The 24,438-nt window shown below is 38.5% G+C and overlaps 1 long non-coding RNA gene across 1 annotated transcript in view; it reads right to left on the reverse strand.

The window, feature by feature from the left end:
* Nucleotides 1-1,203: 1,203 nt before the first annotated feature.
* LOC106608135 (uncharacterized) overlaps nt 1,204-24,438 on the reverse strand; it is a 39,399-nt gene continuing 16,164 nt past the window's right edge. The window contains exons 2-3 of the long non-coding RNA XR_001329393.2: nt 7,756-7,850; nt 1,204-2,833 (exon numbers count right to left, since the gene is read on the reverse strand). This is a non-coding gene — a long non-coding RNA (uncharacterized lncRNA). The remainder of the gene's footprint in view (nt 2,834-7,755; nt 7,851-24,438) is intronic.

Genomic DNA, 24,438 nt, shown 5'->3' on the forward strand with positions numbered 1-24,438 from the left:
AGTCCATTGCAAGGAGAGGGGCAAGGAGGGAACTGTACAGAAATCTCAGAGACATACAGTACATAACTATGGAAGTAACACAACTTCCTGTATTTTCGCTGAGTCACCAGAGTTGTTAGAGGGATCACAGAAAGATGTAATCATGTAAAAAGGAAACAGTGTTATGCAAAGATACATTGTCTTGACAACTAGCATTTTCTTCATCATCTTGACCATGAAGTATAATGAGAGTAACAAAATACAGTCGCAAATTCTCTTGAATCCCCTATTATACGGCAACACTAATAATCTAATACCATATTCAAGAAACATGAGAAACATTAGTTTAAAAAGCTGTATAGAAGCATCTCAATTGAATCAAAATGAACACGTACTGAATAAGGCAACCACACAGTATTTTATTGGGCAATTGTGCTTGTTCATTACCCTCTGTGACGTTATGTGGAGCCAGGTGTGTCCAGGGTATGTTCTGTCTAAAAGTTCACTGATTGATTAATATTCTGAGGCCTGACCAATGACAACACCCAAAATCCTACGTGATGTTGTATTGCCTTACCCGATAAACCAGTTTTGCTTCAATTCTGGACTTTGGCCATAAACATTGAAACATGCCATGACACAAATTAGCCATAAAACAGTCCTAATAAGAATTAACTTGGGCTATAAAACATCAGTTATACCTGGTGATAGATGAGTCTATTGTATAAGGCTGTCTTCAGCGTCATATCATAGACAAACTGTATAGGAGTCGGGCATTACCAGGTGCCCGATAAGACACTCTACTCTGCTGTACTGGAGATAACCCATTTATAGCCTGGGATAGATAGATAACTGCTTACCCCGCATTATACTAGAGCCAGCTGTGGCTGTCCCTACCTCACCCAGTCACAACCTTGGTCATGACCCAATCTCACCCCCTGGGGAACCCCTGTCCATGACCTCAACTACTCTTGTCTACCACTGTCAGATTCACTTTTAACACTCTATCTAATTCATAATTCTCATTTCAAAGGACTTCAGAACTGAGCTCAAAGTCAAGAGTGATTCCCTGTCAACTACAGAAGACGTTAGCCTTTAGACACTATTCATGAGAAAAATGTTTTTGCCCTTTTGGCACTTGAGGGGGAATTTTTGCTTCTTCCAATTATTTAAAACATTTATATTTGTCCATATAAAACAAAAAACTCAAGTCAGACAACGTTCTTAGTTTCAAAGAATTTATTGTTGTTATGTTAAAGGTACAGAACCATTTTGAGACATCAAGGATTTCAACAAATCGCCCTCAACAACCGAGGAATCACAACTTCAATGAGGAAAACCCAGCAGAGCTTAGCATGATCTCCTGTCTCCAGCTGTTCCCCTCCCTCTCTTGACAAGTCATTAACAGGCAGCCTCGTAGTAGTTGAGCCTCAGGCAATGCCTTTCAAAGACAAAAGTCTGCAAAGAGGCTCTCTTTTTTAACACAAAAACCGCTTTAGAGCCATTTAACAGATCCATGTCATCACTTGGGAGCTATGAGGTGCTTTGTCCAAAAACTCCCTCCTGCTTTAACAGTAGAGTAATTGTTTGCCAGGTGTTCTAACGGGAGGAAATATAAACAGAATACAGCTAATTGACAGGGTCCCCTGAGTGTCAGGAAAGGACAAGTTATGAAGAGCCACATGACACGATCACACAGGAAATAACAAAAAAAACACCAACCTGTAAAAAATATAAGGCAATGTTTATATGACCCCCTTTCAAACAGCCCCTTATTTATCACTTATTTGCAGGTATACCGCTATTATACCACAGGAGGTTGGTGGCACCTTAATTGGGGAGGACAAGCTTGTGGTAATAGCAGAAGTGGAATTAGTGGAATGGTGTCAAATACATCAAACACGTGGTTTCTATGTGTTTGATGCCATTCCATTCGCTCCCTTCCAGCCATTATTATGAGCTGTCCTCCCCTCAGCAGCCTCCACTGTATTATACACATTTTTTAAACCACTGCTGTTTGCATTTCAAATTAGGGAGGTGTTAAACAATAGAAGTGTTGATGAATTGACTTACAAAAAAGCAGGGAACCATTCACACATACCCAATACCTGTATTTCGGTTACAGGGTCTGTCTTATTTAACTAAGCAAGTCAGTTAAGAACAAATTCCTATTTACAATGACGGCCTAGGAACAGTGGGTTAACTGCCTTGTTCAGTGGCAGAACGACAGATTTTTACCTTGTCAGCTCGGGGATTCGATCTAGCAACCTTTCGGTTCCTGGCCCAACGCTCTAACCACTAGGCTACCTGCCGCCCCATGACTAGGTCTTTAGGTGGATTTTAATTGACCATGTTTTTTACACCCTTTCAGATCTATGAAAAAGCTGGCATGGTACATATTTGGTATTTTGGTCTGTGTATGGAAGGGATATATACAGTCCATCATATTACATATAGGATAAAGGCAATAGTACACTAAACCAGGGAATACATTAAAAAAAAGTGTTTAAAAAATATAGAATTTAAGTATTTGATTTCAATGCTTTGAGGTCCTCTGGGTGGATCCTTTCAATCAAATATTTTTCTAAACCAAAATGCACTTGTCAATTAATGATATCATATCCTTGTGATACCCAGATATGATCTTTTTTATAATGCCTGAAAAGTGAAATGTACACACAGTAATACATACTATAGTTCAAACGAAATGATTGCATTCCCACCTGCCAAGGTACAGTATGAGACAGGCTGAGCCGGTGGGATCTAACTAAGAAGTCTTGCTTCTGTCTCAGTGTCCTCACAAGATCATTTCAAACAGGGTAGTTCATCTCACCTCTGTCTCATCCATCTCAATCTAAAGTGGAAGAGAGAAATAAGGGCAAATAAATAGACGATAGACACATTGTATCCAGGGGCAGATAAATACTGTAAACAGAAAATCAAACCTTTGATATCATTATCCTATAAAAAGGCTTTGTGGTGTTTATATGACGCAATAATATGACGTGTTATTATTCATGTGTAACATGTTTTGATCTAGCTTCACTCAAGTTGGTACTTATGTCCCACTCTCTACTTCTATTGTTATTACCAAACAACAATATTTATATAACTAAATCAATCCTTACATTTAGCAGAAAATAATGTATTTAATTCTCGTAGATTCTAAACAATATTATTTGCATTACACCATTGAAAACAAAAATCCAAGTTTATGTGTCGTATTTTCATGATCCGTTACTGCTTCTGACTTGCTCATCCACCACAGGGTGTTACTCTCAAGCACCACCTACTATCACCATGCTCTTATTAGCTATGGACAGAAAGTTGTCTGAAAACCCACATCCTCAGTCAAGCATTGTAAACGCGTGTAAACAGAGACCTGAGTAAAACCTCAGATTAGATGGAAAGCACAACCTTTCATAAAATATAAAAACAAGCTTGAAGCTTAATCTACATTTCTTATTTATCTTTTCAAATAAAATAATTCTATTGCTGAACAATACATCCTTTCCATGGCAATTGGGTTTGTATTTTGATTTAATGCCAGTTTTCTTCTCACTGTATGGGAAAATGTTTACAAAGGGAATACAGGGGAATTCAAGCTATGATTTCAAGTAAAAAGAAAACACCTGGATTTCCATCCCAAAGAGAAGCTCCTGTTGGTTTAAAATGTACTTTGACTTTGTTTGAAACACTGGTCAGAGGAGCTGTGGTTGGGTGCTCTGGTTTTAACTGGACCGTGAGGGTTGACCGTGACTAAACAGATAAAAAGCAGAGAGGTTGTTGGCAGGAAGGCCCTGTCTATGAGGATGAAACCTGAGATGGCTATTCACTGTGCCACAAACACTGGTGGGCCACCACACTCTGCTCAGAGACCTACGACATTTTGGGTTTGTTTCACAGTCATAGATTGGATTTTTCCCCCCTAATCTAGTAGATTGAGGACTGTGAGTAGGAGTGTATTTAAATCATGTTCATGCAACCACATTTCAGTGGTCTGGATTGAAGAGCGATTTAGTTAAGACACAGGCTTATCTATGTCCGTGAAACCGTCCCTTCAAGTTTGAGGGAAATACACAACTGCTATACATTTTAGACGAGCAGTTTTGCCACTCGTGATCTATTCCTTACTGCGCTAATCTTACACAGAAATACATTAGCATTCGTGTTGCTGTGTCCTGTGTTCATTACTAAGCATCCAGAAAGATGCTGCAGCACACAATAATAATGTCAAGTCCAACATAGACACGCTTAAAATGGCTGGCCCAAAGTGACAAATAGCAGCATTACTTAGTGTGTGTCATAGACAGAAAGTAGTTCCATTCACTGCCACGTAACCCCAACTGACGATAGGCTCTCCTACACAAGACACATTTATCAGGGCACCTAAACACATCGCAGGTGGACGTTATGATTAAAGAGGTCTTAAAAAGTCAACAATAAATTAAAAACCTCCATTTATAACACAATGTGTCGCTATGCACTGCAAAAATTAGATCAGAGATTTTGAGTTTTAAACGTGTTTTCAGTGTGCTGTTTATCATCCTGCCATGGAAAGAGGGATTTGTATACTTTAAAATGGATGTCAGAGACATTTTCCACAACAAGGGCAGTCATTCATCATGACCACATTCCTCAGGACAGAGAAAGTGTCATGAATTATTTATTGTACAGACACTATATCACAAAGATTGATTAACGACTAGAGAGCTTTGTCGTCCTGCTTGATACAATGCATCTCATAATTTAGCATGTTAGAAACCTACTTTTCACACTGTATTAACTGGTTCAGGATCGAAGGTGACGACAAGATTTTCTGCACTGAATTAAGTCATTAGAACTGCTGCCTTTCATAGAAAACCCCCTTTCAACAACACCTCCAAACGTCCTCCACACGGATTATTAAGGCGTCTGCATGCTTCCCATGATTCTGAAACAGCTCGGAACAGTTTGTGCATATATTCTGATGACATTTTGTGAAGATTTTTTTAGGTTTGGTCTTCGGCAAGGGTTTTTCCAGTTGTTTGGGCACACAAACAAAATTCGAGGCAAGCCAAAGTCAGTAGCCGAAGTCTACACCCCTTCGTCGATGATTGGTCAACAGTATCGATTCTTCAATTAAGTGTTTGTTGTAATTCAAAGAGAGGCAAATTGTTTTCATGCAAAATGTTTCACTTGTGAAATTAGTTAATTGTAAAATTGCATAACTAAGAAATTAATGACCGATTGTTTCAGTTATCTTAATTTTGACTATTTTGAAGAAGTGTATACTGGTGTATTCAGGTGAATGTCTTTTAAGGGAATATGCAAGCATACTCGCTCGGTGCACCTATGTCCAGCTAGGCGCCAGCTGAACCAAAACATGCGGAAGGCTTTAACACAGGGGCCCCCCTGGGTTGTGTCCTCAACCCTCTACTGTACTCCCTGTCACCCACGACTGCGTGGCTTTGCACGACACCAACTCCATCATGAAGTTTGTTGACGACACCACAGTTGTAGGCCTGATAACCAACAACGACAAGTCAGCCTATAGGGAGGAGGTAAATTAACTGCCATTGTGGTGCCAGGACAACAACTTCTCCCTCAATGTCAGCTAAACAAAGGAGTTGATTGTTGACTTCATAAAGCAGAGGAGGGAACATGCCCCAATCCACATCAATGGGACTGCAGTAGAGAGAGTCAGCAGTTTTAAGTTCCTCGGCGTCCACATCAGGGTATTGTCATGGACCAACAACACCACCACTTTTGTCAAGAGGGCGCAAAAGTGTCATGTGTGCTAAGGTGCAGAGAGTCAGTGCAGGTGGTCAGTCCAGTTCAAGTGCTCAGCAGTCTGATGGCTTGTATATAGAAACTATCTTTGAGCCTGTTGGTATCAGACCTCATGCTCCGATACTGTCTGCCCGACGGTAAGGGAGTGAACAGCTTATGGCTGTGGTGTGTGGGGTCCTTGATGATACTGCTGGCCTTCCTCAGGCACCGTTTTGAGAAGATGTCCTGGATGGGTGGAAGCTCGGTCCCAGTGATGTACTGAGCCGTCTTCACCAGAATGTCAAGAGTGTGCAAAGCTGCCATCAAGGCAATGGTTGGCTACTTTGAAGAATCTAAAATCTAAAATATATTTTTATTGGTTAACACTTTTTTGGTTTCTACATGATTCCATCTGTGTTATTTCATAGTGTTGATGTCTTCACTATTATTCTGCAATGTAAAAAATAGTAAAAATAAAGAAAAACCCTTGAATGAGGTGTGTCCAAACTTTTGACTGGTACACACACACACACACACACACACACACACAAATATAAATTCATACTACACACACATCACAAATAATACGAGTCTGCTGCTACCAGACTCGTATTATTATTGCTAAATACTGCACAATTTAAACACTTGCACCCCAATCCCCCTTTCACCAAAACATGTATAAATATTGGATTATAAATTGTGCCTTCCTGTATTATACTGATGCTAAAATGTTTATTCTATTCTATTGAGCCATTAACTTTATGTTCGTATTCTTATCTTTTATTATTTCTTATTGTTGTTGCATTGTCCAGAAGGAACCTGCAAGTGAGCATTTAGTTGGACGACGTATATTATATATATCCCATACATACGACTAATAAAATGTGAAACTTCAGAAAAATCTACTAGAGGAACATATTCATATATAATAGAAAATATGAATAACCTTAAAAATACATTATCAGATATTATCTAAATAAATAATTACTATACCACACAATTGATCCAATTTCTAAACACACGTTGTTGTACGAAAGACCAGCGAAGGGAGAGAGAGAGAGAGAGAGAGACAGAGAAAGAGAGCAGATGGTAAAAAAAAGGTTTTCGGTGATTCACTCATCTTTTGTTTCGCAATCTTTGATCAAATGAAGAGAAACCCACCCACAACAATAAAAGCAAACCACACTTTGCACGCTCCCTCTCTTCATCAAAAACACAGTGTTTTTATCTAAAGCATCCCCCATTACAACAAAAAAGTGTGCATTATTTAAATTGTTCTAAGAACCACCAGTTAAGCTTCCAGAAAAGATGCACCACAAAAAAAGTGATTTGCATGCACTCACACACGCTTGTCATAATAAGCAATGAAAAACAACCAGTCTAACAGCAGTGTTATACTGCCTGAAATGCACATTTTCTCAGGCCGATTTCTGCCCAATGACCATTTTATGGCTTTGAATGCAGTCACAGTACATTGACTAGGAAATGTTGTGACCCTGTTTCCAAAACAGAACACATATAGCAGATTCACTCTACAGTATAACAAGGTCCCTGTCCCATCTTTGAAGCGTACACTCTCTCTCTGTCTTGTTATTTAGCCTAACAGACAGATGTGGTGAGTGAGACAACGTATAGGAGCACAGCATTGACACCAGCACCCAGGCTAAGAGATCATGGCAGCCAGTACTTTGTTCACTCTGCTATGGATGACAGCTATTGATCATCCATGGCTACTTAATGGATAAGCTCCACTTAAGTGAATTAATCTCAAACAGAAAGAGGGGAAAAACCCAGACATGCTTCCATCCATTATGTGGTTGGGATGGTTTGCGGGGTGATTAGTAAATGTCTCCTGTACGTTGTCTGAACGACTCACACATGCGGCAGGCAAACTCAGAGTGGCTTTGCGGGGGCAGGCAGGAGGTTGACTAAACTTGCAGGCATTTTTTAATCACACACTGATCTGAACATTTCTCTTTGAGGTTTCAGCTCTCCGTTCATCATTAACAGGTGTAGTTACTTTACCCTACATGCCCTGCAGGAGAGAGTGACCGTTCCGCCACTATACTTCTCTCCGATCTTCTCCTCTTCTTTTCTCCAACACACGTTGTAAACAGACACTGAAACGAGAGGACAGAAACTCAAATTAGCTCTATGTCTGTATTTACTGAACGCAAAGTGCTATTGGAATTAGTCAGACACAAAAGTGATTCACTGAAGGTCAATAACTTTGTGGAGCTGAATTTGAGGTGTAAATTACATGGCTAAGGCAGTCTAGGAGATTGTCAGTTGGGAGTGTGTCAGAGAAAAGCCATTGCATGGGCATTAATCAAATACATGTCAGAATGAAGATAATCTAGTGACAGAGATACAATACCTATATAGAAAATAGTATTTGTTTTTACAAAGCAATTCCGGTAGACTGTCATCTAAGTGTAGGTGTATGTGTGTAAACACACACAGACTAGGAGCAAACACACATTTAATTCTGCTTCAACTGACAAAGAAAAACATATACGCTAGGTTCCTGGGTTGTGGTCAGATTCTATTAATTAACAGTCACACTGTATTATTTGTGGGTTTGTAGTATACTCAAAAAGAGAACAAGGAAAAACAACAAAACAAACCAATACATTTTTTGAATAAGTTGTATGCCTAAGCCATTTAAAAATTGCACCATCAATGTAAACAAAACAGCTTCAAACAGGAAGTGAGATGCTAATATCTGCATTGGTTCAGAACAGCTAAAGAACAAGTCCAAATCCTGTAATGTTTCCATTTTGAACATACCTTTCCTTTGAAAGACAGCATATAGCAAGTCCTAACATATACACACACATTGATTAACCATGGTGCCCTGTGTCTGTCTATTATTTAGGGCATATTACATCAGGCCCATGTTTTACAAGGATTTCCAATATGAGACTTAGATGTCATATCCCCATCAAAACCATATAAAAAAGATACAAATTACCAGTGTCCATTTGAAGAGAAACAAATTACCACACACAGGACAGCAGTTAAGATATACAGGACAGCAGTTAAGATACACAGGACAGCAGTTAAGATATACAGGACAGCAGTTAAGATATACAGGACAGCAGTTAAGATATACAGGACAGCAGTTAAGATATACAGGACAGCAGTTAAGATATACAGGACAGCAGTTAAGATATACAGGACAGCAGTTAAGATATACAGGACAGCAGTTAAGATATACAGGACAGCAGTTAAGATATACAGCAGCAAGCTTAATGAAGAGGTTATAGCTATGCAAATAATACATATTTCTGATTTAAATTGCAAAATATTACAGTTGGGGTAACAGGAGTTTAAGAAGTATTTCTCACACAGAAATAATCACACACTCCGACTAATGTAAATCTGAGATAAAGAGGCCTGGACAGGTGAAACGAGTGACAGGACTAAGCTTTAAAACAAACACACTGTGGAAATATCTGCCACTCACTAACATTATACTGTACACTAAACTGACAGCCATCACAATAATACAGGATACTGTATATACACTTTACTCATGACAATAACAACAACAAAAACACTTACAACTAAATGTGTAATGTGCCTTCTTTATGGTCATGAAAGCAGGGAGTCCAGATTCTACAACTAAGTATACTTTAAACTAATCCAGAAAACTATAACTACCTACAATTAAATTATACCGTGGAGTCATCTAAATATTACAGGAAACCAACACATACAGTATTCTACATGATAACAATAACACACTTCAACACACTGTACCAACGTGATACAGGAAATACACAAACTGTTTAAACTTCATCAAACTTAAATACCGGCTAAAGCAAGGAAAAAAATATTGGAAATGTACAACAATTGCCTTAAACTAATTTGTGATGAACTATGTCTCCTTTTGGATGGTAGATGTATACTTTAGATTACCATGCATTCTTTTGTGAACCAATCATTTCCACCAGTAGTCTGTGTCTATGATAAAAAATAAATAGAGCCTTAAAATATGTTTCACTTGTTTTTTTGATAGGCATTTGTTGTTGCTGAAAAGGTTAACGATTTTTCCTATCGAAACTGAGTGGGTTGTGAAAGAACATTTCATGAGGCAAATTTCCCCTGAGCGCCTGTAATATTATCACCCCAGCCATCATAGTTTCAGAATGACTTCTGGATGTATTTATATAAAAACAAGTCTAACACAAATAGGTTACAATATTAATGAGCTACTACAGTTTATTACACAATTTCTTAATGAATGCTGATCTTGTCAACTTTTGACTTATTAATAAATACTCAAAGTTAAGGCCTAACAAAAACTTTAAGGCCTTAAACAAAAATAACAAACACTTCAGTTTTTCATAGAATACAATTAGCTATTATTCATGAAGAAATATACATTAAAAAAAGCAATGATTTAGGTCAACAATTTGTACTGGGTTTGTTAAGGTTGAATTTGTTTCCAAATCAAATAAACAACTCTTACAGTAAACAGATCATTTGACCCATTTCTTTATTTAACAGCAAACATGACAGCATGCTTGTATTGTAAAAATACTAAATATAGGGTTTACTGTGCATTTTCACTATCAAAATTAGTCAGATCACACAGAAGAGGTTTTGAGAGCATTTCTTTGATGCGTTCCGTGGTTAAACTGAGAGGATTTCAGAGCCGTGGGCAGACTTGCCGAGTATTTTCCCACCTTTTTATTTGTCACAGACAGAGAAAGAGAGAGAGAGATAAAGAGAGAGAAAGGACCGCTGAATTATGATACACTTACAGCTTTAAAACATGACACTTAACAGAGTTATTGTACCATATGGAATTCCCACAGAAGAGAGAGGCTGAGACAACAAATGGAGGAAAGACAGCAATGTTCTCAAAACAGCACCACCCATTTTAAGCTGAATTGTGAAGCATGACATTACCATGATCTGTAAAATGATGAAAGCTAAATAGACTGAAGTTAAATTTAGGGCTCTTTAAACTGGTTTCAATTTAAAAACGATCTTGGAGAAGGTTGACATTGGGCACTGGAGACAAAGACCAATCATTCCTACGTAATAACGAACCTCAACGATCAATACTGAAACTCACACAAATAAGAAAAGAATCAGAGTAGATTTACCACAGATTACTTTTCAGAAGGACAACTATAGCCACCATTGGGATGTAAACAAAAGACAGCTCCTTCCTCCATCTGAAAGCACATTAATCTGATATGTACCTAAAATGTATAAATGACTGAACATAATAGTCTGACTGTAACCTGAAAATAAAATGCAGTTGCCCACAGGTGAAAACCGTGACACCGTGGAAGCACAATATGCAATTTCAACAACTTGACACTGCCAAAGCTATGGATTCAAGGACTGAAAGTCCATGAGAAAGTAACATATTTTGTTTTGCATTGCTTGTTTATAAATGATGGGGTAAGTCGTACAAGCTCATAAAGGATGTATATATATACATGTATTTGCTATAAACATGTAGCATTTTCTTTACATAAAAATCTGACATTTCTGGCCATCAGTGAATTAATCTTCCAATTTCTGAACACTGTAGAGTAACAGACTCCACATCAGATGGACTGAGGTGTGTTCATCATGTGCAGCAGACATTTTGTGCCCGTGTGAAAGCCGTTAAGAGTCTGCCGGCCTCCCACAGTCTAGCTAGGAGCAACCCGAATGTCACTCACAACCACAGGTGGGAGTCTTCACACACACACACACACACACACACACACACACACACACACACACACACACACACACACACACACACACACACACACACACACACACACACACACACACACACACACACACACACACACACACACACACATTATAGGCTCCCTCTTTGTTATCAGGAAATGTGAATTATTATGTGGATTATAATTAATGGATATTTTTGTAGGGGTTGATACATTTTTTGTAAGGGAAAATCAAATGACATTTTAAAGGGGAAATTACAAACTTCAAAACCTTTTTAGACCTCAAACTACAAGTTTTAGATTTCCTGCATTGCAGGAACATTCTCCTGCAACAGGGTGATCAAATTAAGATCCTACACGAAAATGTCCTGAAATTCTACAGGTAAATGTCTATAGAGGACAATCATTAATTTGTTACATATCATCAACTGTATTCTCTTGTTGTTAGTGATAGACCATATAATTGTAACATAATTCCTCTCATACCATTTGTGTACCAAAATACAGTGAAACTGGAGCACCTAATTTGATCAAATTAAGTTTTACAAAAGAACAAGCAAGATACCAGGCAGTAGTTCCAATAATGTGAATTTTACTGTTACATGAACAATATAACCAACTTCCAGGTAGTTCCAAGAATGTGAATTTAACTTTTACATGAACAAAAACAAACCAACTTCCAGGTTAAACAAATTACGCCTGAAAACAAAACTGAGAAAGGCTTGTGGTTTTCAGAAAAAGCTCAGACAGATATTTTGTGGAGGATTTGGTATTTCTGGGTGACATTTCAACATCCTATGTGTTTGGTTGGTGCCATCTGTGCATTCAAAACAAGCCCACGCGCACCTTGACTCACTGCTCAGTGCTCAAATCTCCCCTCTTTGTGGGAGTCTTACACATTGTCTCACACAAACACAATGTCATACTGATGGTTCTAAGTTTTGTTGCTTTATTCACATTGTCCTGTATTATTAGTAAATTGATACACATCAGATTCCATGTTTAATGCAGTATTATGATATGGTACATATATATACACACTGAAGACTGCCTAACTCTGAAACCTGTTTGAGCAAGTCCAGCTTTAGGGTGTTATAAACAATCATCTCTGAAATGTCTGCCTGGACTATATCTGGACTGTCTAGACAGCTCTGACCTTTGTGTATTCGTTCTTTTAACCTGAAATGCATTAACTGTAATTTGTATGTTTATATTACACTGTACTAGAGATGTATAATTGCTATCAACATGCAAATTCATAGCCATGTGTATAACGTTTGACTTGACTAACATGACCTTGAAAGGTCAGGGGTCACATTCATATCTCTCCTCAGTTCTCTTTTTAAATGCCACGGCAATAATGCATAAGCCTCTAGATAATGCACTCCAACTCAAATGAACATCAGACATACTAATTAGCAAGGTCAACGCTGACATTTTAAAAACATTAGCGAAGTAATGGTATAGTTTGGAGAGGTTATTGTATTTTAGTACATTACAGCACATGACCTTTGTCTGTGTGGATAAAATCAACCCTCACTTATCTGATTATGTCTTTAATTAAAACGAATATTTTGTTCTGAAGAACATGAATGACCCACTATTGAGCCTCAAAATCTTGTTCGCTTTTATAATGTGAGTTTTGTTGTGTTTCCTCAAGGCCACGTAAGCCTACTCTATACACGGGCATGTTTTGTAACAGTGAGTATGAAGGGTATGTCACATCTCAAACGTCTATGACATAGTCTTCAAAACCGGACCCTGGCTCAATTTGCTTTTTCAGGGGACAACAATTGCACAGTCAAACAGCATTGAAATTGTTACGTCATGGAAGTCCACTGAAGTTTCACTCTGTCTCAGGTTCGTATATCGTAGGCCTACAATACCTTTTTCAGAGGCTAGAGTTTCATAGATGCAATCTGCTTCAATCACCAGCTGTGTCATCCCCTTATTTTCACTTGCTGACTGTCACAGTTTATCTGTCAGATACAGTACCCAAGGACAATATTACAATGTGACTCTATCAACAGCAACAAAAAACAGACAGCAAGGCTAATAAGATGACTTTATGTTACACACATTTTACCTTAATTGTGTCAACAAAAAATATATACTTTGTTCCTATAAACCTACTGCAAATCTAGCCGAGCTACGTCATGTGCATCTTTATGATGTGTGAAATAGTTATTACGGACATCTACATAAAAGTGACCATAATAATGCTTGAAGATTATAACACCACATAGACAAATAGATGCTGGGATGTAGGACAATGGGATAGACACATCCCAAATAGATGAATCATGTTATGCTACCTTGTATTATTTCAACCTAAATGCTCAGTGCCTCTGTTGTCATGTTTTCTTAACGTCTCCTTTGTCATGAAGACCGATTTCCACAAAGTGAATTCGATGAAGTGATCTTCTAGTTAGACACAGCTCTTTCTAAAGCTCTGCTGTCTATTACTGGGATCCCACAGTCTCTCTACACTGCACGCTCACACTAACTCAGCTTGTTCTGACAATCAATGCCAAAACAATCAGTACAGGTAAGGCACATGTCAAAACACTACTGTCAGGTACTGGATGATGGTCAGAGCTCAATGAGCGAGCGCCCACACACACACACACACACACACACACACACACACACACACACACACACACACACACACACACACACACACACACACACACACACACACACACACACACACACACACACACACGTGTTGTCCACAAAGAGAGACACAATGCCTAATCAAGGATGTAACTGTTCAATGCCAAAAGGTTCTCATGAAAATAGCAAACCTCATAATTACTACAAATGACAGAATCCATAGACTGAAATAATTTGTGTATATTTACCAAACCCCTTGTACTTTCTTCATGCAGAAGGGAACCGTTTTGCTTGGTTGGAGATAGGGAGAGTGTGGCATGAAATCAAAAGGTATTACTTGATTTATAAAGCAGTAGGTCCTATCTTGCGGATACAGTTCTTTAAAGTTATGACGACTTTCTGATATTTTTTTTTCCAGTGACTGAAAGTGAAAAAGACTTAAAGGATGAGCATCATGAATTGCCATAACCACAGACTGTGGAGGTGTTTGACTCAGAAAGGGCCAGTCACAACTTTCCTTTGACAAAATAGGCTTCTAGCTGTGTACAATTCTCAGGAACTCTAGAGACCAATATAAGACTTTTTTTTACTGAAGGCAACAAGTTCAATTTATGTGACATTTAACACACATCCTTTAACACACATTTATGGTATCAGTGACTATAGATCTGAGAGAGACCATGTCATTGAGTTTTCCCAAATCAGGCCTGGTTATCGTAGCCACAAAATATTAACCCATTTTTGTCATGTTCTACTTTTTAAATGAACCCTTGTCATGGTTTACAAGTGTTAAAATGGGCCTATTACAGAATAAATCTGCATCTCATTTGTATTTCATTGCTTCATTCAATCTTTGATATTGACGTTTGCTTACAGGGAAATAATGTGCTCTTCTAAATCAGTATTTCATTATCACGATGATCATTTTAAAAATCTTTCTATTTGATTTATATTCACCAGTAAAATATGTATGAATGTTTCAAAAACAAATAGATACTGTAGGTGTTTCATATTGACCTCAAGGCTACCTCTCCCGACAGTGCTGCAAGCTGCATACATTTGCACCAAATAGTCATATCCAAACCTCCACCAAGTTAGCTAAATGTCAGGTAAGGTCTACTCTTATCAACTTCTTATCAGTCTCAGCACTGTTTGTGACATTTGATCGATTTGTTGGTTCAGAAAGCAGTAGGCCTATAAATAAACAAACTCATAGTTTCAGTGTTTGTGTCTACACCTGCGCAACTGATGTTATGGATGCAAATAGCCTAATCAAAACAAAAAATAACAGTTATTTTCTGAGTTGATATATAGGCCTAACCAGGATTGCATCTACACTAGTAGGTTATTTGCAACTAGGCTTATATTAAGTTTTACTTTTTTACCAAATAAAAAGGGCTTGCATAAATTCATAACATACTTTACCCTGTCTTCATGTTCATCTACCTTAAATACCTGGTACCCCTCCCTGCACATTGATCTGGTACTGGTGCTCTCTGTAGCCCTTATCGCTTCATTATTGTGTATTATATTCCTCGTGTGTAACTATTTTTTAACTCTGCATGGTTGGGAAGTGCTGGTGAGCAAGCATTTCACGTTAGTTTACACTTTTATTCAGCGCATGTGACAAATATGATTTGATTTGATAAGCAATAATTATTGGTAGCTTGCCTTGTATAGTTTTCTATTATACATTTTGCTCTCAAAGTTTTTTAACTAATACAATAGCCTTTGGCCCATTCACTAGGTTTAGGCTACTGTGAATATCAACCTGTTTTCTCAAAACAAAAACGCACATTTCGATTAATTCATCAAACATTACGTTTAATTTTCGGTTATGCGATTCTTTACAATTAGGCCAACATTGTTAAGCAAGATATTTGAATAGCTTAGTTGAATAAGATCCATCAATAATTTCCAAATCTATTCTCAATTTCAAAACGTTGAAATAAGATGTGGTGTAGGCTATTGTTATCGCAATAACCAAATTAAATAGACTGACACAATTATAGAACATTAGTATGAGACTGTAATATGATTTATATCATATCTACCATTCTTATTGTTATCTGAAATCACTTCAGCAAAACATTCTGAAGAAGATGACTTGGCGTTTTCTGAGTGAGCAATTTACGAAAGTAACTCACTGCGCACACAATGTGGGACACACTCTTTTCGCCGCACTTCGATACAGTGATTTTCGTAGCAGGTTAGGATAGCATTTTCGCTAAACTAACTATTTTCCTAACCTAAACTTCAGACTCCTAACCTGCTACGAAAATGTCACTTCGGTATCGAAGTGCCATGAAAATAGAATTTCCCCACACACTGGTTGAATCAATGTTGTTTCCACATGTGCCTGTGGTTTCGTCAAAAATAACACTACAGATATTGCAGGCTAATAATGTATGTATATGTAGAGACTGTATAAACCGCAATGCGGAATGAACAGCAGGTATATGAGTAAACTGTGTTCTAGAACCACTGCTTTATTGCACTACACTCAATATAGGCCTATTCTAATGTGATATATACATACCAATATAAACGTTACTCATATATGAAATAATATATTTTACTCGGTTATCGTTGCATTACAAGTCCATGTTGAAACGAAAAAAGTAGAATGAGGTGTTATAAAATGTCCAATTGCCCTTTTCATTGCAGTAAGTGAGCTCAGAGGCTTTCCTGGGACTGTAACGCCATCTACTGGCTATAACCTGCCAATCAGTTCTGGAAGGACAAAGACACCCCTTATTTCTGAGAAGTATCTCTCATGTGTCATGTTGCTTACAAAGTAAGAGAAGAACATTCATTACAATATATATATCATCATTACACTGTTTGATGTAACTAGTTAAAGCTGTAGGCAACTGCAGTATGCCATTATATTGAAGCACAACCACACTTTCATGTACCAAATGTCACTATTACTGTGAATCAAATTATTAGCAACACACTGTTTCAGTTTCCAAAAAACCCACATAATCCCTGCACCAATCTCCTATTCCCACCCATGATACATTATCTGTCAGAGAGAGAGAGAGAGAGAGAGAGAGAGAGAGAGAGAGAGAGAGAGAGAGATGATGATGATGATGATGCTTCTCTATCTATAAAACTGTCAACCGTGCCTCAACAAGCAGTCAACACAAATCTAACTACACAGGTAGCTAAGGTAACTGAACTAAATTACTACCGCCCCGTAGCACTCACCTCTGTCATCATGAAGTGCTTTTAGAGGCTAGTCAAGGCCCATACAGTGCCTTGCAAAAGTATTCATCCACCTTGGCATTTTTCCTATTTTGTTGCATTACAACCTGTAATTTAATGTAATGGACATACACAAAATAGTTTAAATTGGTGAAGTGAAACTGAAAAAATAACTTGTTTCAATAAAAAAATATGTTTTTTAAAGTGGTGTGTGCATATGTATTCACCCCCTTTGCTATGAAGCCCCTAAATAAGATCTGGTGCAACCAATTACTTTCAGAAGTCACATAATTAGTTAAATAAAGTCCACCTGTGTGCAATCTAAGTGCCACATGATCTCAGTATATATACACCTGTTCTGAAAGGCCCCAGAGTCTGCAACACCACTAAGCAACGGGCACCACCAAACAAGCTGCACCATGAAGACCAAGGAGCATCAGGGTTGGGTTATAAAAAAATATCAGAAACTTTGAACATCCCACGGAGCACCATTAAATCCATTATTAAAAAATGGAAAGAATATAGCACCGCAACAAACCTGCCAAGAGAGGGCCGCCCATCAAAACTCACAGACCAGGCAAGGAGGGCATTAATCCTAGAGGCAACAAAGAGACCAAAGATAACCCTGAAGGAGCTACAAAGCTCCACAGCGGAGATTGGAGTATCTGTCCATAGGACCACTTCAAGCCGTACACTCCACATAGCTATGTTTTACAGAAGAGTGGCCTGAAAAAAGCCATTGCTTAAAAAAAATAAGCAAACACGTTTGGTCTTCGCCAAAAGGCATGTGGGAGACTCTCCAAACACATGGAAGAAGGTACTCTGGTCAGATGAGACTAAAATTAAGCTTTTTGGCCATCAAGGAAAATGCTATTTCTGGCGCAAACCCAACACCTATCATCACCCCGAGAATACCATCCCCACAGTGAAGCATGGTGGTGGCAGCATCATGCTGTGGGGATGTTTTTCCATCGGCAGGGACTGGGAAACTGGTCAGGAATGATGGATGGCGCTAAATACAGGGACATTCTTGAGGGGAAACCTGTTTCAGTCTTCCAGAGATTTGAGACTGGGACGGAGGTTCACCTTCCAGCAGGACAATGACCCTAAGCATACTGCTAAAGCAACACTCGAATGGTTTAAGGGGAAATATTTAAATGTCTTGGAATGGCCTAGTAAAAGCCCAGACCTCAATCCAATTGAGAATCTGTGGTATGACGTAAATATTGCTGTACACCAGCGGAACCCATCCAACTTGAAGGAGCTGGAGCAGTTTTGCCTTGAAGAATGGGCAAAAATCCCAGTGGCTAGATGTGCCAAGCTTATAGAGACATACCCCAAGAGACTTGCAGCTGTAATTGCTGCCAAAGGTGTCTCTACAAAGTATTGACTTTGGGTGGGGGGGTGAATAGTTATGCACGCTCAAGTTTGGATTTTTTTTGCCTTATTTCTTGTTTGTTTCACAATAAAAAATATTTAGCATCTTTAAAGTGGTAGGCATGTTGTGTAAATCAAATGATACACCCCCCAAAAAATATATTTTAATTCCAGGTTGTAAGGCAACAAAATAGAAAAAATGCCAAGGGGGGTGAATACTTTCGCAAGCCACTGTATCACCTCCACCTTTCCTGACAGGAGGAGGTTAGAGCTCTGGCAGAGTGGTGCCAGGGTGCATGCTGCCTGCCCTGTAGGACAGCACTCGATGTCAAAGGAAGGCCAAGATGATCATCAAGGACCTCAGCCACCCAAGTCATGGTCTGTTCACTCTGCTACCATCTAGCAGACAAAGACAGTACAGCTTCTATCTCCAGGCCATCAGACTGTTGAAAAGCCATCTCACCATCTCCTGTAGTAAGAGACAATGATAGACTCACTTACACAAAACACACACACACACACACACACCTCATACATATAGTAAATATAGTACCACTGTGAAAACAATTGAATCCCATAGTCCATATTGCAAGCATACTGTAGTTTAAAAACTGCTGAGTCCAAAACAGTTATTCAAATGTGACACATACAACTAAATATTTGAGTAGTTTAACTACTGGTAAATCTATATTTCCAAACTGTAGGGAAAAAAAGGTTTTGTGTTTCTTTTGAATCAAAGCCAGAGGGCTTAAACTACCATTATGGAAAAAACACATGAATTTTACATGTGAAGTGTTACAAAAACACATGTTTTCATGTGATCACATGTGATCTTATGTGAAGTTAATGTGATAACAGGTTACAACATGTAAAGCAACGTGATAACATTTAACTACATGTGAAAACGTGGTTTTGGAACTTCACATGTGATCACAGGTTTTCACATGATTTCACATGAAATTTCATGTGAAATCATGTGATTTTCCACATGAAATCATGTGGTTTTTCTGTAAGAGCTCAACCACAATCATTCCTATTGAATCACTTGACACACACTGAAAGCCTCACACACACATTAGGCCTGTATTCTTTGAAGAAATCTGCTGTGTCTTACTAGATACACACATCTGATGTAATGAAAAGGTCATCGTTACTCATTGTTTAGGTATTAATCATTGAGTTCTGACCAGAACTCATGACGACTTCAATTTCACTCAGGACGCTGACACTACGCTACTACTACTCATATACATACATCAGTGACATTAACTTGACATTTATACATTTTCTATTTGACATCATCTATACAGGGAATCATAAACCTCCCACTCTGAAAGAAGATTAAAATTGTAAACACAACCCACACAATGTGATAACTGCAAGTTCTGCGCCGTATGAAGAAAGATTTTAAGTCATGTTAACATGCACATTACACAGAGACCTTTTACATCTGCTAAGGTTGCTAAAAAAATACTGTATTTAACCTTCAGTATCAATACTTATGCCATTTGAAATCTAATCTCCAGAAATAGACAAGCCTACATGCTTACATTTCAAGACCAATCCTTATTGCTAAAACTACTCAACTCCATTCTATCCAAACAAGTTTTATTTGTCACATGCACGAGTACAGTGAAATGCTTGACTTGCAAGCCCTACCCAGCAGTGCAGTTTTCATTATCAAAATATTATAACTAATCAAAAATCAAAAATAAACACTAGAAATAAGATATAAGAGAGGAAGATACAGTATATAAGAGGCACAGTGCCAATACAATATGTACATTTTGTGCAGCATTTATCTGATACATACAAATTATACAATTTAGGTAGCAGATGTCATGGAGGCCTCCCTTTTTCTGCCCAGTAACAGAATGCTGAGTAATCTCAGTCATAGCCTCCCACGCGCAACTACCCACGCTACACTGGTCTTGGTCTGCACCCTGGTAATAATACCAAAACTACCAGCACTTAACAGACGCCCACAACACAACAGACACTCCATTTACAGTAAATGGGTGCAGTAGAAGCAGAACCAGAATGAGCATGGGGGATTCTGTAACCCATAGAGACCCATATATCACAGAAAACACCTCACTCCAAATTCCTTCCCACTTCAACTAAAAGCTTAAACATCTGATTTGGGTTAGACAGTGTGACTCTTTTATTATACACTTCATTACACAACACTACTAGTTTTTCCATTATAAATGATATGTGTACTGTACATTACAGGGGCTTTTGTTATACTATGCCTTACAGAAAACATTTGGTTAATTAATCTAGCAAACAACCAATGAGATGCATCTGTTTAAAGATTGTCCATGTTTGGACGTGTTCTTGATGATAAAAAAACTGATTGAGTAGAAAGGGAACCATATATTGTCTTTGGACACATTTAGGTGATCTTGTCAAGTGTTAAATAAAATTCATTCCACTTCTACTTTGAATATGCCAATTAGAGATTCATTGTGCATACAGTACATTATGCTGACTACACATTTACAAGAAGCGCACATAACGTAGTTTAGAAATGAAATTATGTGAAAGTAGTGAACTTTTTAAATGTAGAGTAATGTGCAACTTACAAAAATTTGAGTCCTGTAGCCTACATTAAAAAAATGACTAAGAGAAAAACTGAATTCTCAATTGAAAGTCAGCTGCAATTAATGCATTATGCCATGTTGGTCTGCCAAATGAATACAATTTGTGGTTAAGTTTGGCAGGCAGCATATATTACTACGCAGACAGAAATCATTATGTCAATCATTTGAAGTATTAATACGCCTGCGGTCATCCATCTGATCTCTATATCATTTAACCTAATAGTAGGAACATCGTCAAACACTAAAGAAATTGACAACACAAACGGCACTCGAACATGGATGACCCAGCATATGCTTACCATTCACTCACTCCCTCCTGGTCCTCTTAAGAACCCAGACCCTCTGAACACAAAGAACAACAGACAGACTCCATCCATCTGAAATGGGTCAGTTTCATCACAATGAGTGAGACCGGTTCCCTGCCCACACACATAGCTGAATGACCCACTCAAACAGCATCCCCACCCAAGAAGATTACAGATATCCAGATGAGTCAGAGAGAGCAAAAACAGAGTGAGCAGCTAGCAGAACACAATCGCTCATGCCTTAGCTGAGTCACCAAAATTACCACTTCCTATCTTTGCATGCCTGTCATAACTCCCCTAATGACTGGTCAAGTTCTCAGGAATCCACACTGAACCATGGGAAGACTGGATGTGGGACAGTGTGTGTTCCTGAACCAGATTGAGGGGGTTGGGGGAGAAATTAAATTGACCTCTGAGTTGGACATACACTTTGTGTGTGTGTACAGTGCATTTGGAAAGTATTCAGACCCCTTGACTTCGTCCACATTTTGTTACGCAACAGCCTAATTCTAAAATAGATTAAATCGTTTTTTCCCTCATCAAGCTACACATGATACCCCATAATGACAAAGCAAAAACAGGTATTTATACATTTTTGCAAATTTATACAAATATAAAACTGAAATATAACATTTACATAAGTATTCAGATCCTTTACTCAATACTTTGTTGAAGCACCTTTGGCAGCAATTACAGCCTCGAGTCTTCTTGGGTATAACGCTACAAGCTTGGCACACCTGAATTTGGGGAGTTTATCCCATTCCTCTCTGCAGATCCTGTCAAGCTCTCTCAGGTTGGATTGGGAGTTTTGGTGCACAGCTATTTTCAGATCTCTCCAGAGATCAGGTTCAAGTCTGGGCTCTGGCTGAGCCACTCAAGGACATTCAGAGACTTGTCCCAAAGCCACTCCTGCTTTGTCTTGGCTGTGTGCTTAGGGTCGTTGTCCTGTTGGAAGGTGAAAATTCGCCCCAGTCTGAGGTCCTGAGCGCTCTGGAGCAGGTTTTTATCAAGGATCTCTCTGTACTTTGCTCTGTTCATCTTTGTCTCGATCCTGACTAGTCTCCCAGTCCCTGCCGCTGAAAAACATCCCCACAGCATGATGCTGCCGCCACCATGCTTCACCATAGGGATGGTTCCAGGTTTCCTCCAGATGTGACGCTCAGCATTCAGGCCAAAGAGTTCAATCTTGGTTTCATCAGACCAGAGAATCTTGTTTCTCATGGTCTGAGAGTCTTTAGATGCTTTTGGCAAACTCCAAGCGGGCTGTCATGTGCCTTTTACTGAGTAGTGGTTTCTGTCTGGCCACTCTACCATAAAGGCTGGATTGGTGGAGTGCTGCAAAGATGGTTGTCATTCTGGAAGGTTCTCCCATCTTCACAGAGGAACTCTAGAGCTCTATCAGAGTGACCATCGGATTCTGTCATTTTACTCTGACAACGGTCAACTGTGTGACCTTATATAGACAGGTATGTGCCTTTCCAAATCATGTCCAAATCGACTGAATTTATCACAGGTGGACACCAATCAAGTTGTGGAAACATCTCAAGGATGATCAATGGAAACAGGACGCTCAATTTCGAGTCTCTTAGCGAAGGGTCTGAATTATTCTGTAAATAAGGTATTTCTGGTTTTTATTTTTAATAAATTTGCAAACATTTCTAAAAACCTGTTTTAGCTTTGTCATTATGGGGTATTGTGTGTAGAGTGCTGATGAAAAAAAATATTTCATACATTTTAGAATAAGGTTGTAACGTAACAAAATGTAGTAAATGTAGTAAAGCTTTGACAACAAAAAGGGAATAGTGACGTGATCTACGGGACTTTAATGACGACCAGCCAACCTTTTGATACTGCATCCTGTTCACAGGGTTGGTTAACTCTTGAGGTTCCTTGGGTCTTCGCCAAATTAGGTAAATCCCCTTTTAGTTTTAATGCACCTCACCTTCTGGTGCTGTTCGGGCAATTTAAAGTGATGATTGAGGACCTAGTAGCTGAGGAATGTAACTGTTTTTCTTACATTTTGAGTTGTCCTGTATTATTATACTTTTTTTCACATTGTATTGATTGCTGTTTTGCTTCACATTGTATTGATTGCTGTTTTGCTTCACATTGTATTGATTGCTGTTTTGCTTCACATTGTATTTGATTGTTTTATTACTGTGATCAGGGATCCCTTAAAAATGAGACCCTGGTCTCAATGGGTTTCCCTTGAATAAATAAATAATACATACAAATAAAATTAAATAGGCTCTCCTATTCTCCAGAAGTTTCCATGTGAACCTAGGAGCTCTTCTGTAAATAGAAACTTCCTCTGCTGCAGTTCCCACGCTGGTGGACGTCCCATTCCATACAACACATGCACAGGCTACAGTATATTAGTACATCATATAGAATGCTGCCACAGCTTGTTTTAATAACAAACAAAGTATGTACTATGTATATGTACAGAGAAGTATGTTTTACACATCAAATAAAAACTGTAGAGACATTATGACTTGGAAATGCTTGCTCAGTGTAACTGCGTGTAGGAGGATAGGGGGGGTTTGGCTCTCTCCACTCAAGTCAATGTGAACTGTAAAGAATGATAACTTCTTATCAAAAAGAAAATAAAGGGTTGTGCTCTGATTGCTGCTCTTGCACTATTCACCTTACCCTATAATTTTTCTAAAAGGGAAGACAACTCATAAAAAGATACTGTATTTAGCATTCTACCACAAGCAGATAGGATGGACATTTGTCCTAGTAATTTTGGTCCCTAACACCGATACCCAGGGGCGCAATTTTGGTTTTAGAAGTGGGGGGGACATAATAATTATTATTATTTTAAACACTCCAAACAGCCTACCTGACCGCTCGGAGGCATCCGAATGGTCCTAAAGCACA

The sequence above is a fragment of the Salmo salar genome, chromosome ssa01 (genome assembly GCF_905237065.1).
Source record: "Salmo salar chromosome ssa01, Ssal_v3.1, whole genome shotgun sequence".
Taxonomy (NCBI): domain Eukaryota; kingdom Metazoa; phylum Chordata; class Actinopteri; order Salmoniformes; family Salmonidae; genus Salmo; species Salmo salar.